This window comes from Syngnathoides biaculeatus, chromosome 8, assembly GCF_019802595.1.
Source record: "Syngnathoides biaculeatus isolate LvHL_M chromosome 8, ASM1980259v1, whole genome shotgun sequence".
NCBI classification, from domain to species: Eukaryota; Metazoa; Chordata; class Actinopteri; order Syngnathiformes; family Syngnathidae; genus Syngnathoides; species Syngnathoides biaculeatus.
This window is the reverse complement of record NC_084647.1, coordinates 31,793,827-31,813,939: the sequence shown is the minus strand read 5'-3', so window position 1 is coordinate 31,813,939 and position 20,113 is coordinate 31,793,827. Positions and strand designations below refer to the sequence as shown.

General features: G+C 40.7%; 2 non-coding genes across 2 annotated transcripts; one reads left to right on the top strand and one right to left on the bottom strand.

Moving 5' to 3' along the window:
- Positions 1-11,101: 11,101 nt before the first annotated feature.
- Positions 11,102-11,205, bottom strand: LOC133505428 (U6 spliceosomal RNA). The gene has a single exon (XR_009796263.1). It is a non-coding gene; the product is annotated as a U6 spliceosomal RNA (small nuclear RNA).
- A 7,932-nt stretch (positions 11,206-19,137) lies between these two features.
- On the top strand, positions 19,138-19,243 carry LOC133505427 (U6 spliceosomal RNA). The gene has a single exon (XR_009796262.1). It is a non-coding gene; the product is annotated as a U6 spliceosomal RNA (small nuclear RNA).
- The last annotated feature ends 870 nt before the right edge of the window (positions 19,244-20,113 follow it).

Genomic DNA, 20,113 nt, shown 5'->3' with positions numbered 1-20,113 from the left:
ACATTCAAGAATAAAAACTTGTACCAGGTTGAATACATAGAGGCACTGACCACTATAATTTGCTAGTGGGATGTGGTATGTATGAACATCCAGTTGTATTTGAACTGTAACCTAGTGTCTATCCAATCCTACTCGAGTCACAGGCAGAGAAAAGCATTTTAGATTGTTGACTGTGTTTTTTGTGCCTTCCAAACAGTCTGTGTTTTCAGTTTCATATTGCTGCATTATAGAAGGCTCATTCATGACATTTCAAGGCACCAAGCAATGTGACCTTCAATGAAAGTTGAACTTATTACATCTTTAAAGTGCCAGTGACACCTAAAACATGAAATTTAATATGTTGTTAACCAAAAAAATCAGCCAGAATGGACTCATCCGTTTGTTCACATCGCGTCATAATGTTGCCGTATATTTATTTTTTTTTTTCTTCCCATCTCCCGACATGAAAAGTTTCTCTAGGATCTTCTGTTGAAGAAGAACCAGGAAGTGACGTTTTTTGCAGTAGCGGGGTTGAGTGTCTATACCTACTGTACCGGCGAGAAATCACCTGTTTTATCTGTATGTTAGCCAAAATCCCAGCTCATTGTGTTGCTGGATTTTGCTCAAACACTCGGGAGGATAAATTAACTCTTCACACGTTTCCAAAAGACCCAATTCGTCATGGAAAATGGATTGCACAGGTGTAAAGGATAAGAGCTTTGTGGGTTCCAAATGACAAGTAGATGTGTATAGAGCAAAAAATAATAAGAATAGTTGGGGGGACTAATTTGTCTCACAGTTTATTGCATATGTTAGGTGATCATTTGGAATAAATCCCTTTGGACAAACCAGCAAAATATAACAAAGCACTTGTATAGCCCTGAAGACAATTTAATCACACACAATACAAGACAAAACAATAACAAAATAGAAGTAGAAAGACAGTTTAGTGGCGTGTAACACATGCTAACAAGCCAAACGACGTATAGTCGTCAAAACCCGAACAAATGTTATTTCCAGCAAATGTTCCAGGAAGGCAGTGTGGTGTCCGTGTACTCGTCGGAAAGCAGCAGTATTGCTAAAAAGCTCTGTGCGTGTCCAATGATGTATCCCTTCTCTCAGAACGTGACAAAAGATCCGCGTCACAATAACTTCATAAAGTACATAAGTCAGGGATACTAAATGTGTTGATGCGTGCAGGCCGCCGTTAACCGGTGGCCGGCTTTTGTCGGCGCAGAGGTGGGTCGCCGGTGTGCAGGGAGGAGAAAGGAGCCCCCACCCCCACCGGCCACCGGTGTCTGGCCACCCCTGACATACTTACTTCGCCTGGCATGGGTCCACCTGAGTACGCTACGTACACAAGACTTGTAAAAGGTTAGGAAATTGAACAATTATGGGCCAGTCATTTTTAATATTTCATCGGGTTCCTCGTCTGTCTGACGGGGAATCTGTTGTTAGTTAGAAGTGATTCGCATATCATCTAAATATGGCTTGAAACGATAGTGTAACATAGCCCCCGTCACTTCACTTGCTTCTGAGATGTTCTCTTCTTCAAAAAGCGCTTCACTCTCAGAAGTGGCATCAGAAAAATCCGAAAATCTCTCTTGTTCTTCTGCCATAGCATGTGGCACAACGTGTTTTTTATGGCAACTGTCCCTGTGTGACATCTGCAAATGACGTTGCCACTGGGATGTCGAGTGAGACAACTTTGCACTTTAATAAAACACTCTCCACTCATTTTTTCGGACTTATATGATCATGAAAGTGATTAATTTTCTACGTAGTTTTGATAACAATGCCTATTTTAAAATGTTTATTTTGGTGTCAGTTGCTCTTTAAATACTTTGTGATTATGTGCCACTGCACAAGGGAACTCTTCAAAAAAAAAAAAAGGGCCAAAAATTATTGCGTGCCAGTTGTAAAGCACCTCATGCAGGGGGAAAAAAACATGTCATATTTAGCTTCAAATGATGTTATAAAATGGTGTGAATTATTTGAGGGCGTCACAGTTCTGAGGACCCGGGTTCAATCTCAGCCCTCCCTGTGTGGACTTTGCAGGTTCTCCCCGTGCCTCTGTGGGTTTTCTCCAGGCACTCTGGTTTCCTCCCACATCCTAAAAACATGCAACATTAATTGGACACTAAAGTGTCCCTAGATGTGATTGTGAGTGTGGTTGTTTGTCTTGATCTGCCCTGCGATTGGCTGGCAACCAATTCAGGGTGTACCCTGCCTCCTGACCGTTGACAGGTGGGATAGGCTCCAGCACTCCCGCGATCCTCGTGAGATAAGCAGGTAAGAAAATGGATGGATAGGTGGATGAATCGTTTGAATCATTTTTCAGTACATTTAAAACAGTGTTTGATTACTTGGCATCTATCCATCCATTTTTGGACTGCTGATTCTCACTAGGGTGGTGGGTGTTCTGGAGCCTATCCCCACTGACCGTGTACAAGAGGCTTGGTACACCCTTAAATGTTTGCATATCAAAAAACAACAAATTGCACTCACATTTACTCATAAGGATAGTGCTGTAAAAACCTACCATGCATGTTTTTGTAATATCTGAGTCAATCGGAAGGCCTAAAGAAAGTGCGTAAGGGCACAGGGAGAACATGCAATCTCCAGACAGGAAGGCCGTTAGCCTGAATTTAAACTCACAGCCTCTGAACTGTGAGGAGGCCATGCGAATCAGTCAACAACCATACTGCTAATTGTTGTCAACTTAAAAAGTTTAACCTAAATATCAAATGTTACTCCTAAATATACTGCTGTGAAAGACTAAGTGGCATCTTTAGAAATTCTCTTTTTTTGCATAGTTACACCACGTTGTTACGGTCATCACACAAATGTAAATATCAAAGATAAGCCAAGTAAAAATAAAATGCAGTTTCTAAAATGACATTTTATGCATTATGAAAAGAATGGCCCAATGGAAAAAAGTATTAGCCCCCCAAACTTAATAACTGGTTGGGCCATCTTCTGGAGCAACAACTGAAATCAAGTATTTTCTGTAAGTGACAGAAACTTTCACATCTTGTGGAGATATTTTCGCCCACTCTTCCTTGCAGAATTATTTGTATTCAGGAACACTGGAGATGAATGGCCTTTTTAAGGTAATGTCATAGCATTTCAATAAGCTTCAAGTTGGATTTTGATTAGGCCACGTCAAAACCTTCATTATTATTATTCTTTAAATTTTTATTTGGAGTTTATTTTTACTTTCACGATTCAGAAATTGACTCCCTTGTGTGTTTTCGATCAATATCCTGGTGGAGAACTGAAGTCTGCTTCACCTTGAGGTCACAAATTGATGGTCAACTGTTCTCTGTCAGGGTTTCTTTGTTTTATGGTAAAGGACACAATTCCTGGTTTCATCAAGCATAGCAAGTTATCCAGGTTCTGAAGTAAAAAAGCAGGCCCAATCCATCACACTACCACCACAATGCCTGACTGTTGTATGATGCATTAAGCATCATACATTTTGTGTACATCATCCATTTTAATCATCATTTTGTGTTTTTATACCAGATGTCAGGAGACATACAGTTTCAACAATATTTGTCAATTCATAAATCACCGAAAAGTCTTGGGAGTCATATGGATTTTTCTTGTTGTTGTGTTTTGTTTTGTTTCCAAAGGTCAGAGGAGCCTTGATGGTCTTTTTGGTCATTTTCACCCTGGAACATTGCCATGGATACCATTTTTGCCTGGAATTATTTAGATGTTGTCCTGGATTCCTTTGTGACCTCCTGGATGAGTTGTCACTGTGCTCTTGGGCAATTTTTGGAGTCCACCAAGAGTCCATTTCCTTGGATATGATGGTTTTTATGTATTTGACACTCCAAACACACCAACCTAGAGCTTTTATTTTGGTACCTCCAGTTCTCTGTTTTGATGTGGATATTAAATAAATATTTAACTTCATCAAAAAGATTTAGACATATATTCAACATTTTGATATACAGGGTCCCAAAAAATGTATACACATTTTAAATAATTGTAAACTTGATGTTTATTGTGGCGGCATGGTGGATCAGCTGGTAAAACATTGGCCTCACAGTTCTGAAGTCCCGGGTTCAATCCCGGACCCGCCTGCGTGGAGTTTGCATGTTTTCCCTGTGTCTGCGTGGGACTGCCTCCGGGGACTCGGCTTTCCTCCCACATTCCAAAAACTTGCAACATTAATTGGACACACTAAATTGCCCCTAGGTGTGGTCGTGAGTGCGGCTGTTTGTCTCCATGTCCTCTGCAATTGGCTATCAACCAGTTCAGGGTGTACTCCGCCTTCTGCCCGTTGAGAGCTGAGATTGGCTCCAGCACTCCCCGTGACTCTCGTGAGGATAAGCGGCAAAGAAAATGGATGGATGGCTGGATGTTTACTGTAATTTGCATAATTTTTAACATGTAAAATAGTTTGTAAATATCATTAAAGTGTGTATACATTTTTGGGAACACCCTGTCGATTGAGCGCCTGTTTTCAATATTCATACTTAGATGTATATATAGTATAGTTAATTTAGCTAAACAGTTGATATTTAGGAAAACAATAAAAGTAAGTTTCTTTCGGCTTGTCCCTTTCGGCGTCGCCACAGCGTGTCATCTCAGATGAACGCACAGATATGTTTGGCACAATTTTTACACCGGATGCCCTTCCTGACGCAACCCTTCTCAGGGAGTGGAGGCCCCAGTGGGATACGAACATATTTGCATTTAAATATCTAAATGGACAAATATTTATGTAAATGTGCAAAAAATGTATGATTTTTTAAAATAAATTCATACCAGTTTTTGTTTGAAGCTAAATATGAAAATATTGTTATTTACTGTGAGACACTTAAATCACACCCCATAGAAATCGTAACAGCCTTGCCAAAAACCTTTTTTTTTAAGTTCTGTAACACTTCAAACTATCTTTTAATGACGGTGTGACTTTGTCTTGATTGCTTGATCTGTCCCATTGTTGTCAGAATTGAATTTGTTTATTTAATATGGACATCATAAAACCACTGGAAAAAACAGATGCCTTGCGTTAAGTGTTTTAGCAGAAGTGCTCATTCTCAACACTTTTCCACAGGAGGATTATTAGAAGACAGCTCACATACAATACAGTAGATAGCATACAAGTCCTCCATTAACTCAGTGAAGTGTTGCAGCTTCATACACTAATACGTACTGGTCATTTCGAAAATAAAATGTCAGTCTGACTGTTTCCAATGCAAAGTAATTGTTCACTGAAAAACCTACCTGTATATTCTTTGAAAATATAAAACATTCTCAATACTAATGTTTAATACGGTTAGCATTTTCTAGTATGCAACAATAGTGAAGGACAAATGCTGATGAACTGGAAATTTCAATTGAACTTTATAAAAAATATTTAAAAAACCGGGGTTATCTAGGCGGCACAATGACAGTTGTAAAGTGTTGGCCTCACAGTTCTGAGGACCCGGGTTCAATCCTGGCCCTGACTATGTGCAGTTTGCATATTCTCTCCGGGTACTCCGGTTTCCTGCCACATCACAAAAGCATGCAACATAAATTTGAAACTCAAAATGGCCCCTAGGTATGATTGTGAGTGCGACTATTGTCTGTCTCCATGTTCCCTGTGATTGGCTGGCAACCAGTTCAGGGTGTACTTGCCCGATGAGAGCTACGATAGGCTCCAGCACTCCTGGGACCCTTGTGAGGATAAGTGGCTAAGAAAATAATTGGAGGGATCAATGCTGATATGTACCTACTTTCTTCATGTTTTTTTTTTTTTACAATTTAAATGGAACAAATGCAACATTTTAAGGCAGCCCTGAGGATGGGATTTCAAATCCCAGCCCTACTCATGTGGCGTTTGCATGTTGTTCCAGCGTCTGGGTGGGTTTTCTCTGGGTACTCCTGTTTTGTCACACATCCCATAATCATGCGTGGTAGGTAGATTGAAAGCTCTAAATTGCCCGTGGACATAAATGTGAGTGTGAATGTTTTTGTTTGTTTGTTTGTTTATATGTGCCCTGGTTTTGAGTGCCATCCAGTTCAAAATGTACTCTGCCTCTCGTCCGAACATTGCTGCGAGCGGCAGCAGCAGCACGCCCGCAAACCTTATGAGGATAAGCGATACAGAAAATGGATGGATGGACAATATTTTAAAGTACGAATAGCATGTGAATAGGAAGCATAAAGAAGGGGTGGAGAGCATTGATGTTTCCGATCTGTGATCATGAAACAGATGATTGATCGGAGTATAACATTTACAGACAAGCACAAGTCACAATCAAGTGTCTGGCATAGTTCAATATGATCCATCTGATTTTTTTTGGGTGGTGGGGTCTGCTATGTTATTAAAAACAAACAACAATAGTAGGAGAGTTTGGTTCACGCACCTTCTTGGAACAAATAATAGAAACGTAGCTTTCACTTTGAGCCAGAGCCTAAACAATCTCTCAGACATTTCATGCAATTTTTACACTAACATGCTAGCAAAAACATGAAACCTAAAGTGAAGAAAAGTATTTGAACACCCTGCTATATTGCAATTTTGCCCAGTTTGAAATCATGGAGGGGTCTGAAATTTTCATCATAGGTGCATGTCCACTGTGAGAGAGATAATCCAAAAAGAAAACTCCAGAAATCATAATGTATGATTTTTTTTAACGATTTATTTGTGTGATACACCTGCAAATAGGTATTTGAACACCTGAGAAAACCAATGTTAATATTTGGTACAGTAGCCTTTTTTTATAATTACAGAGGTCAAATGTTTCCTGTAGTTGTTCACCAGGTTTGCACACACTGGAGGAGGGATTTTGGCCCACTCCTCCAACAGATTTTCTTTAGATCAGACAGGTTTCTGGGCTGTCACTGAGAAACACAGAGTTTCAGCTCCTTCCAAATATTTTCTATTGGGTTTAGGTCTGGAGACTGGCTAGGCCACACCAGAACCTTGATATGCTTCTTATGGAGCCACTCCTTGGTTTTCCTTGCTGTGTGCTTCGGGTCATTGTCATGTTGAAAGACCCAATCACGACCCATCTTCAATACTCTGACTGAAGGAAAGAGTCTGTTCCCCAAAATCTCACAATACATGGCCGTGGTCATTCTCTCCTTAATACAATACAGTCATCCTGTGCCATGTGCAGAAAAACACTCCCAAAAGATGATGCTACCACCCTCATGCTTCACAATAGGGATGGTGTTCTTGGAATGGAACTCATCGTTCGTGTTCCTCCAAACACGGTTAGTGGAATTATGACCAAAAAGTTTTTTTTTTTGGACTCATCTGACCACGAAACGTTCTCCCATGACTCCTCTGTATCATCCAAATGGTCATTGGCTATCTTAAGACGGGCCTTGATATGTGGTGGTGAAAGCAGGGGAAGCTTCCTTTCCATGCATGAGTTCAAACCATGACGTCTTAGTGTATTACCAACAGTCACCTTGGAAACGGTGGTCCCAGCTCTTTTCAGGTCATTGACCAAGTCCTATCGTGTAGTCCTGGGCTGATTCCTCACCTTTCTAAGGATCATTGAGACCCCACGATCTGATATCTTGCATGGTGCTCCACTCCGATCAAAATTGACCGTCATGTTTAGCTTCTTCCATTTTCTAATGATTGATTTTGTCTCTGGTGTCTTTGGACAGCTCTTTGGTCTTGGCCATGTTACAAGTTTGAGTCTTACAGATTGTATTGGGAGGACAGGTGTTTTTATGCAGCTAACCACCTCACACAGGTGCATCTGATTCAGGATAATACATGGACCGGAGGTGGAATTAAAGGCGGACAAACCGGTCTTTGAGGGTCAGAATTCTAGCTGATAGACAGGTGTTTAAATACTTTTTTTGTAGCTGTATCACACAAATAAATTGTTAAAAAAAATCATATATTGTGATTTTTGGATTTTTCTTTTTAGATTATCTCTCTCACAGTGACTCCTCCATGATTTCTAAGTGAGAGAACTTGCAATATAGCAGGGTGTTCAAATACTCTTCACTGTATATTTTTTATACTTGTCAACTATATAAAATGACTTGCGCATGAAATACAACAAGAAACTTAAATTTGTAAACCTAACCCTAACCCTAACAAACTGGGATGTGACTCTATTGCACACAACCCACAGTCAGTGCTTCATGAAAAAAGTGCAACATGCATGTAACACAAAAGTTAAATAAGCCACGAATTTAACAAACTACACGTAACAAACACATGATCAATGTTGTGTTAATGCTGACCATTCATGAGCATTAAGGATTATCGTCTTATTTACGGCAACAGTTACGGCTTCACAATTCTGCTGCATGTTAAATACAGTAACCCCATGTGACGCCAACTAAATTCCCTTAATGGCGTGGAATGGTACGGTGGAGCAATTGTAAAGCATTGGCCTCACAGTTCAGAGGACCAGGGTTCAAATTCCAACCCCACCTGCGAGGGTTTTCTGCAGGCACTCCAGATTCCTCCCACATCACAAAAACATGCATTAATTGGAGACACTAAATTGCCCCTAAGTGTGACTGTGACTGTTCTCTGTCTCTGTGTGCCCTGTGATATTTGGCAACCAGTTCAGGGTTACCCCACCTCCTGCCTGATGACAACTGGGATTGCGCTCCAGAACTCCTGCGACTGTCGTGACGATAAGCATCTTAGAAAATGGATGGATGACTATTTTACTGTAAAGTATTTGGTAAATAACAGCAGAATTTACAGGAATATCTAATAGTGTATCCCAGCTGACTTTGGGCAAGAGATGGACTCCACCTATGACTGGTCGCCAGTAAACCACACGGCACATATAAACAAACAACTATTCACACATATACTCATACAATTTAAAGTTTTTGAAAATCCATCCATGTTTTTGAAAAGTTGTACCTAAAGAAAACCCACATAATATGAACTCCACAAAGGGAAGATGGATCGACGATTCAACCCCCCGAACCTTAAAGTTGTGACACAGATCTGAAAAGCTCCAGAACCCTATGCTGCTTCACCTAGATTGGGGATCTAAAATGTTCACGTCAAAATTGACCATTTTACACAAACTTGATAATTTAAAAAGTGTAAGAGACCTCGTATGTATTTGTCACAAAGATTGAATGAGCACAATGCAGATGTGTTATTCTGGCCGTTCAATTAATCATAGCTTGTTTGAATTAAACCTAGCTTGGGTATTTAGTTAGGTACTGTGATTAAAAAGATTTCTTTAATGAAACTATGATTTAAAGAAGCCTCAATTGTCTAATGGCAATCCTTGATCTGAAATGTTCAAACAAAGAAATGTAGGAAATAGTACTGAGAATTGACTGATGTGTAGATTACTTAATTTTGAAAAACCATTGCAGAAATCAGCACGTGAGTCAAATTAATAGTTGTCATTTATCGAAATCAAAGTTTTTCTGTTGTCGTATAGAAATGTTGCTTGGATTGTCATTGATATGAGAAAGAATCACTGCACGATCATTTTGTTTGAAATACATTTTTTGTTTGTTTTTGTTTTTTTAGATGATAAGCTAAATTAGAAGGAAGACTCCACAGCGTATAATTGTGATGGGTGAGATGTTAATGTATCTCATATGCTTTGGTGCCTTTGTACAGTGTACATTCCAAGAAATAAATATTTTCTAAACAAACCTTGGAGGCTTTTTCCTTTTCTTGTCCGCAATGTAAAGTCTCAAGTTGTACTGAACATTCACATGGAGAAGCAATGCTACCTCCGAGTGGTGATGTGCTGCCGGTACAGTGCACATTTACACGCGCTCCTTAAAAAAAAAAAAAGATAATCGTTCATCCATGACACAAGCTCATCCTCCACAATTGTGCGATAGAGTGATGGAACAATAACCTGCAATATCACATCACTGGCAAGTCAATCAATCAATCTATTCATTGAATTCCTGGACTCTTTGGAAAATTATCATTTTCATGAAAAATGTTTACTGGGAAAAATAACATACTGGTCACTTTTACAAAACCTGTAGCGCCGGAGAAAAGGAGTCGGAGGCGGAGTGTCGGACAAGGGACAAAACTTGTTTTATTGCCAGACATCAAAACACTACTCGCATAACGGCGGGAACTCTGTGAACTACCCACTCCGGAAGAGCAACAACAAAAACAGTCCATGCGGAACCCCGCACCCCAACTCGAGGTCCCGCGGGTGTGTAAACACCACACAAGCCCCCCCCAGAATTCACCCATAGTGAAAATCCTCGTGCCGTGGAGGGATGACGACCTGACCCCGGTGGTGTGCACTGTAGAGGCCGAGGGGGGCGGGGCCGCATTGTCCGTTGAGTCACGAGACAAGGGCCCAGGCGGGGTAAAGGGCACCTCGGCAGGCGCATGGGCAAAGGCCAAAGGGGGACGACCCCGGCGCGGGGGGAGGCCCAACCCCAAAGGCTGGGCAATGTCCACGGTGGGCGTCATGACGAACAAGCACAAAATCCGCAGAGCGCAGGTGATGGGGCAGCCAACCTGGACAAATGGTTTCTTGTTTATGCCATGCGATTGTTGGGGACGATTTCAAGAGTGTACCATGGTTGAAACTCCAGAAAGGCTCTGGACCTAGTGAGCATAAGCAGAACAAACAAATGGATGCTTGGATAACTATCATATAATATGATGACCAGGGCGGCACGGTGGAGCAGCTGCATTGGCGTTGGCCTCACAGTTCTGAGCACCTGGGTTCAATCATTCCCCTGCCTGTGTGGAGTTTTCATGTTCTCACCGTGCCGGGTGTTCTCCAGGCACACTAGTTTCCTCCCACATCCTAAAAACAGGCATTAATTGGACACTCTAAATTGCCTCTAAGTGTGATTATTAGTGTGACTGTTGTTTGTCCTGCCCGTTGACAGTTGGGACAGGCTCCAGCACTCCAGTGACCCTTGTGGGGATAAGCGCCTAAGAAAATGTAGGGTTGGATGATAACCATTTCACATGATTTCGTTCAGCATTCACACACATTTTTTCGAGGAATCGCACCTTCTAGTTTAATATAATTTTTCAACGTTTTTTAATTTTTAATATTATTTTTGGGTCAAAAAATTACAAAATGAAAAATCATGGGTCTATAAAGTTAATAACAAATCCTAAAATTAATCTCAATATTTTAAAAAATATGGTGGGATATTTCGATAAATGTAAAATGAGGAACGGTACATGAATTTGTGTGTCATTCTTACGCAGGGGCCATGCTAATTTTCTCTGTATCGTTTCAATTTTGGTACACTATATACGATGCCGAACGTGGGCTGGTATATCAAGATGATATCATACTACACATCCTAAAGGTCAGGGCTAATCACTGGCCACTCATTAAGCTTGGTGACCAAATACATGGATGTGTGTATATAGGTTTTATGGAAGCCAGTTCAACAATATGTTAGTGATTATTTTCTAATTATATGCAGAAATTCACAGAAAGCAATTTGTGAAAACACAGGAGTGCACATGTGGCAATCTAGTTGGCTGCTGGGAGGAGGATGCAAATACATTTGATGTCAGACAAGTTCCATTGGTGCAAACAGTCTGTGCCTCCTTGCTGCAGCATCCCCTCCTCGGAATGTGACCTGGGTGGGCTAGGAAGCGCGTCCTGTGTGCTTGCTGAAGGCCTACAGCGACACAGCGAAGCAAAACCAAGTCGTGTGTCCTGCAGTTCTAGTGCAGAAGCAGCACACACTACACCAGTGACGCTCGTCTGACATCAAATGTATTTGCATCATCCTCCCAGCAACCAACGAGATTGCCGCAGGTGCACTGCTGTGTTTCCTGTGAATTTCTGCATATAATTAAACAATAATAACTAACTAGCTTTCATAAGACCCATACGTATATACGCCCATCTATTTCATCACTGAGCTTTCTGAGTGACTGGAGGAATAATTGTGATCATAATTATCATACATCTATTTCCAATAATGAAATGCTTTGCTCTGCTCTAGATAACGTGGCAGCCTCCTAGCAGGAGATAGAAAGAACAAAAACATCTAATCATCAGAACTGCTGCCTGTTAAAGAAATGATGACCACACATGTATTCAGCAATATTCCACACATGCACATGAACAAACATGTACACCTTGTTTCAAACGGTTTTGCTTGTCGTCTCCTTTTTGTAACATCCATGTAAATAAGGGGCGTCTAAAAACTAAATAAATAGAGGTGCTGAGGAGAAGATAATCAGAGAGTGCAGTGGTGAATTGTACGAGACAGTTCTCTCTCTCTTCGCAAGACTTGAACTGGTGTCTTTGCTTCCTTTTTTGTCCTGTTTAATGAATGTCTGATTGGTGAACTTGACATTTACTTGGTCCTTTGAGCCGGATCTCAAGATACCTGAGGTTTCCAGGGGCCGAGTCGACGTCCAGGCAAAGACCGTGGCCACGGCACTTGAGATCCTTTCCGGGACTGTGCGTCGACTTTGCGTCTGGGGGCTGCGGGTTGACGAGAAGCCGAAGGAAATGAAGGCATCTCTGGTGAGTAGGAAACTCCCACACTCATGAGGAATGAGTGAATGCGCGTCTGGGTGACTGCGGCAGAACCAAACCTCGAGAATACTAGTCCCTATCGAGGAGACTAATTGGTCTATAAAACTGAGAAAAGGGCAAGGTGTGTCCTATACATGAGCTCCGTGAAACGTGTGCATGTGTAAAAGACTGAGTGGAGGTTTGCTACCTCATTTGAACAGGAAATTGAGTGACAACTGTTTGAGGATGCAGAGATAAGAATTCTCCGCCACTTGTGGTAGAAGCTTGAGAATTACCTCAAACGGAACGTAATTGTCACCCTGTTCAGGGGGAAGTCAGTATAGTCACCCGAGGTGAACCACTGACTCCAACAGGGGAAAAACAAAGAGCAAAATAGTTCAAACAGAATATCTGGAAAAAAAAAAATAATAATGTGTAAGGACTAGAAGTTTGTAGAAAGCAAATGTCCTACTAAAATAAAACATCTAAATTTGTGGATAAAACAATATGACTTTGCTGGCCAGCTCAACATACACACAAAAAATATATATAGTTAACCTGCAGGATAAAATAAGAGAAACACACACACAAAAAAACAACAACAACAAAAAAAAAAGCTGGACTCCAGATGATGTGAAAACGGCCATAAAAAGTATAACATCTCATAAAGTTGATGTAACATAATTCGTCCAGGGAACGCAAGACTTGAGAAAATCTTACCACTTAAATGGTGTGGAAGTACAATAAATTTGTATGACAGCAAAGTACTTTGTCACAGCAGCAGGGAGTTCGAGGGTTAATATCGCACACCTCTGCTAGATTAAGAAAAAAAGCAAATTGTTCTGCCATTGGAAGAGCAAAATAAAATAACAATGAACCATTTGAAGAATATAGAATTGGAATGACTGCATGTTTTAAAGCAAACAGTGGCATTCCTGAAGATCACACTACAGGGAGTGTGTATCAAGGGGAATTAAAAAATGATCTTCATGCAAATTCAAATAATCCTACAAAACAATGGATTGAAAAACATTGGGTTGACAAACCGACTGGCAGCCTGTAACATTACGTTAACCAAGCACGACACGCAGAAAGACTGTTACAAAATAAGAAAAAGAAAGTTGACACCTTTCTGACAGAGGAAGAAGAAATTTATGGGTTAGGGTTTATGCGAAACATTTAATAATTGTGGATGCAGATGAGGAAGAGAGCAGCCATCTCCCCATCAAAAATGTCACAACTAATGCTCCCAAAATGCAACTTTTTAATTTGCCCCGTACGTTTGTTAGGAAGAGATGGCTTGCTGAAACTAGGACTGGGCTTAATTCCCTCTCTGACAAGAAAAATAGAAGTAAAAAGAAAAAAAGGAATTACTGGGAGGACAGTTAAATATCTTACAAAATAGGAATCCAGCACTCTATTATTACACCTTAGATATTCCAAACAAACCTCCCACAAGAACAGGAGATTTCTTGCTCCAAACAGCTCAAGACATCATTGAACAACCACAAAATGACGTAGGAAGTGACTCATTGCACGTGACTATGTAGTATAAGATACTGTAAACTTATCACAGCCCACAGCAGACAATATCATGATTATCTGTACTCAGATGGTATATCAGTCGTGGTGGCAGGAACAAGACTGACTGACAAACTAAATGCACTACACAAGAATGGAAACAACCACACGCGTCATTACAACAGGAGTGGAAGAGTTTGGGACAATTTGTTTTGGTAGTACGAAATGTTCCTGATTGGACAGAAAAAGAACCAGATTTGGATTGGGACGACTAAACTGTACAGACAATATCTTATTGGACAGTCTTAAACAATCTGAGACCAGATGCTGCTGTATTCACGATGGTATCACAATCTACACGGACAATACTGGAAAAATAGAGGAATAGCGACAACTACAGAGAACACAATGACACATGCAGAGCTGCTACAAAATTTGCTCATAGTAATTCAATTACCAAAAGAAATAGGTATATGTAAATGTGCAGTACACACATCAAATACAGACAAAGAATCATTGGGAAATGGATTTACAGATAAAACAGCAAAAGAAGCAGCAGCCAAAACCTTTATGGGATTAGATGACTATGCAACAAATGAAGACATACTTTGAGATGATGTGTTAAACAAAATGCAACAACAAAGCTTACCAGCAGAACTAACAATGTGGAAAAAATAAGGTACTGCATTACAAAATGTGAATTATGTCAGACAGATTCAAAAAAAAATTCTACCAAAAACATTTTTTAAGTGGGCGGCAATCTTGAGCCATGGGAAGTCTCAGGTCTCAACAGGGGGAATGGTAACCCTGGTACATAGGCATTATATGATCCATGGATTTAACTTGTATGCACAAATTTTTGGAGGGCTTGTTTGACCTGTGCGTGACATATTCCACAAGGGAATGTGCATCGAAAACGTAGTCAGTTTCCTCAAGCTACACATCCATCCATCCCTCCATCCATTTTCTAAGCTGCTTATCCTCACAAGGGTCGCGGGGAGGGCAGGAGCCTATCCCAGCTGTCAACGGGCAGGAGGCAAGGTACACCCTGACCTGGTTGCCAGCCAATTGCAGGTCACATGGAGACAAACAGCCGCACTCACAATCACACGTAGGGGCAATTTGGACACAATGATAGATTTAGTCTAACTATACATACATTGCAAGCACGTTAGGGTCTCATTCCATTCAAAACACTGTTTGGGAGACCATACAAATTACCAATAATTTCCACACAATGAGAGATAGACGAATGATGAAGGAAAAAAAAAACACACACACAAGTGGGTCCCTTTCAGGAGTTATTAACAACCCCAAAGAGCTTAAAAATTGCAAAAAGGGGTACTTCAGTTCATTTGTTCATTGTAGGAAAGTTAGTAAGCTTTTGAAACCATTAACAAACAAAACTAATTTGTTTTTATAGGCCACTTGTTAGGTAGCTGTTCTCATTCCCACTGCCAAAGTCGCTGTAGTACAGTTACACATGGGAGTGAGACTGCTGTCATAATGGCAACTAAACAGTTAAATTTTTCTGTTGGGTGTTGGATGAAAATGCTTCCCGTTATTTTAATTTTTCTGTTCAAGTGGTACCTGTGGGAACCACTCAAGGTCCCACCCCAAAAAAATAAATAAATCAAATAAAATAAAAACAAAACAAATTGGATAACTACATACAAAAAACGTGTCCAAAAGATTTTATTGTTTGCACAGATCCAGAGATAATATCAATGCTATTAATTGATAACAAATGCAAAAAAAAAAAATAAAAAATAAGTTTCTGGATTCTGGATTTTTGGGATTCTGTGTATCCATTAACTATTACATATAACATCAACTATCCATTAACTATACATTGTTTTCTAATGGCGTGTCACTAGAATATTCCACATGCATCAATTTGATAGGACTAGAAACAAATTGGGAATTTTATCAGCATTGATGTGTAAAGTAATTTTTGTGCCATTGTCATGGTGGTGCGGCAGTAACTGTCTTTTTGCTTTTTTCTTTACGCCGGATGCCTTTCCAGACGCAACCCTTCTGCATTTATTCGGAGAGAGACCTGGAGCCAATCCCAGCTAACTTCGGGCAGCGGCAGACTACACCCCAAACTGGTCGCCAGCCAGTCGCAGTGCAGATGTCGACACCATCACTGAGCGGGAATCAATGCCACGCTGCCATCACTCGAAATGTCCCTCTGAGGGAAACCCGAACTACATGCGTGGCCCGTAAGAGAGATGAGTTTGACATTCCTGCACTACACCATCAGAAAAAAAAAATGGAATGTAAAATGTAACAAGTTACTGTGCTTTAATAACCTTATTACTGCCATTTGTCTATTCATCCTATGTCTGTTTATGAATTAACATCTACTGTACATGCAGTTTTACCCGAACACTGGCATAGACTGAGCAAGAGCTGAATGACATGGACAAAATAGCAGAAAGAAACACGTGGATACACCTTACACACTGTAAAAGGTCATCTCAGCTGAGTCACCCAAGGGGAATGGTGAGCGAAGACCAGCATACGGTGGGTGCAGATTTATAGTATCTGAAAATACCTGAAGGCTGGTGAAGATTTAAAAGACACTTGACTCATTTAGGGGTGACTTGGTCGATATTACTTCAAAATGGCTAAATAATATAATAGCATGTTGGGCTGGAACATTGACAGTCGTTATGATATTTTTGTTCATATGCTACTTTTGGACACCTGTAAAGCTGACAAAAATACATAACAACAGAACCAATAATTATACTCAGTCAACTATGCCTACCACACATAAGATAAAGAGGCGCAACTTTATTTCAAGTAACTTTGGTAAACAACTATGCGGGAGGCATGAGGCATGAGGGGAGGACTCCATCTGTGCCTGCCAGTGAATCAGTTCAGCACTTTTTCAATTCCTTGGCAGAGTCTAATTGCTGGGGATTCCATCTATTAGCTTATGCTAAAGGAAACCCCCACTTTCTTCTCACCATTTGCCAACTTAATGCTACCTTAAACCCAAATGCCATACAAAAGAGTACATATACTGTGGAGGGAGTATTTTAACCGAAAAAGCCTGAGAAACATTTTTTCATTATTATGATTATCTTTTTTTACAAATAGGAAACAAAACTGGTTGTTATTAATGTAGAATGCAGCTAACAAGGTAAACTATAGTTACATCACATCCATGGGCCATAGGCCACTAATGCTTGTCATTCCAACAGAAATCCCAGCACAATGTACCCTGGAGGTAATGAGTAAAACAACTCCTAACACTACTTGTCAGAAATGGAAAAGTGTTTATCCAACAACTAAGGCAGTGAATGATAAACTGATATTTTCTACTAATGTTGCATTGGCTAATTTCTCCTGTGTTAGCTTAACAGGGACAGATTTTAAGGTGGGAAGTCTCAACAAAACATGGTGTCATAATATCCATCTGAAAACTGCGCCACTGCTCCCATGCAGTGATGTGTTGTGGTGGTGTGTTGGTCAAATTTGTATGACACACTGATAAATGCAGAAGGAACGTGTACAATGGTATCACTGCTCTTATCTGTGACTGTGTTTCCATCCAAAGCAGAGGATATACAATTGGCCGCATCCATCTTTGGACCTCCACTTGGGTTCTCCCGAAGGCGAAGGTCCTCTTGGAAAGATGGAGATCTGACATACATTGATGCAAATGGCATCCCAACTGCATACCAGATGAGTATAAGTTGGTTAACGAGATTGCTGCAGGATGGGAATCCATCTTGTTATGGATAACTCTGAATAAAAACGTTGACAGAATCAGCTACATACATTACAATGTACATAAACTAGGTAATTATACGGAAGCAGGCTTTATTGCCATAAGGGAACAACCAGCTGCAACCTCACTCATGACATTCCAGAACCGCATAGCGGTCGACATGCTCCTGGCCGAGAAGGGTGGCGACTGCTCAATCTTCGGTGACCAGTGTTGTACGTTTCTTCCAAATAACACAGCACCTGATGGGTCACTCACAAGGGCCATTCAAGGCCTCCGCACCCTGAACCACAAGATGAAGGAGCACTCTGGTGTAAACACATCAGCCAGGTCTGAGTGGTGGGGGAAAAAAAAAAGTTGGGCAAATTTAAAAATTTGGTGTTCTCTGTCCGAGTTTCTATCGCTGTTTGCAGCTATTCTTGCATTGTGTGGATGTTGTTGTATTCCCTGCATAAAGGCATCACTTAACCAACTTACAAGCACCGCTATTGCCCCGACAAATTCAAAATTGGAAGAATAAAATCCACTATTGACACAACAGAGTAATGACAGTGATGTTGCTGACCACGATGATGATATTATGACTTCTCTTCCAGACCTGTTCTCTGATCCAGAAGATTACAAGTAATTAGTGCTATATTTTCCTCCGAGTGTAAGCCGAAAGGGTGATCTATTAGATGGTTTAAGGATTTGAGGAAATGTAGGATAAACAGGAGGATAATGTAGAAATAATTCTAAATAGTATTAAGTAACTGCTTCTGACTGCAATGAAGAAATGCTTTGCTCTGCTCCAATTCAGTTGCTCTTTCTGCCTGCAATGAAGAAATGCTTTGCTCTGCTCCAATTCACTTACTGTCTCTGCCTGCAATGAAGAATGATTTGCTCTGCTCTAGAAAACGTGGTAGCAAATGTAGGATAAACAGGGGGGAAATGTAGGAATAATTGTGATCATAATTATCATACATTTGCTTCCAATCATGAAATGCTTTGCTCTGCTCTAGATAACGTGGCAGCCTCCTAGCAGGAGAAAGAAAGAACAAAAACATCTGATCATCACAACTGTTAGAACTGCTGCCTGTTAAAGAAATGATGACCACACATGTATTCAGCAATCTTCCACACATGCACACGCACATAAACAAACATGTACACCTTGTTTCAAACTGTTTTGTCGTCTCATTTTTGTCACATCCATGTAAATAAAGGGCGTCTTAAAACTAAATAAATAGAGGTGCTGAGGAGAAGATAATCAGGGAGTGCAGTGGTGAATTGTATGAGACAGTTCCTCTCCTCTCTCCTCGCGAGACTTGAACTGGTGTCTTTGCTTCCTTTTTTGTCCTGTTTAATGAATGTCTGATTGGTGAACCTGACAGTGTCCTCGGATGAGATTTGACCTCCAGGATGTGTTGTATGATCGACTGTTGATATACCAGCCAAGCATACAAACCAACTGAGATCCTTCGGCTTTGCATATACTAAAATTGGAACAATACAGAGAAGATTAGCATGGCCCCTGCACAAGGATGACGTGAAAATTCATGGAGCGTTTCTCATTTTACATTTATCAAAATATAGAAATGTGTTTTTATTTCTTTATATTGACATTAATTTTAGGATGTATCCTGAGTTTATAGACTCTTGCTTATTCATTTTATAATTTTTCAGCCAAAAAATTTAACTACTAAAAAAAAAAATACAGGGTCAGTGGGATGGTGGCGAGGCTTGTTCGTGCATTATCCTCACAGTTCTGAGGACCGTGGTTCAAATCTCAGCCTGGTCTGTTTGCCCTTTGCATGTTCTCCCCCTGCCTGTGTGGGTTTTCTACAGCCACTCAACCCACATAGCAAAAACATGCATCAATTGGAGATTCTAAATATCCCTTATGTGAAATTGTGAGTGGAAATGCTCGTTTGTTTCAGTATGTCCTGTGATCGGCTGGCAACAGTTCAGGGTGTACCCCTCCCCCACCAGATGATAGCTGAAATTGGCTACAGCACTCCCGTAACCCTTGTGGGCATAAGTGGCTGGATGGATTGATGGACATCTAGAGCTGTTAATCCACCCCCACCTTATCCCAGGACGCCTGCAACTGAGCCACTTCAGCAGTCAACAGCCTGCCTTTTGGAAAGGGATAATCCATTTATTCAGCCATTTTCTTAGCCACTTATCCTCATGAGGGTCACAGGATTGCTGGAGCCTATCACAGCTATCTTCGGGCAGAAGGTAGGGTATGCCCTGAACTGGTTGCCAGGCAATCACAGGGCATAGAGAGAGAGAGAGAGACAACAGTCACACCTAGGGGCAATTTAGAGTCTCTAATTAATGTATGTTTTTGGGATGTGGGAGGAAACCGGAGTTCCCGGAGAAAACATATGCATGCACAGGGAGACCATGGAAACTCCACACAGGCAGGGCCGGGATTTGAACC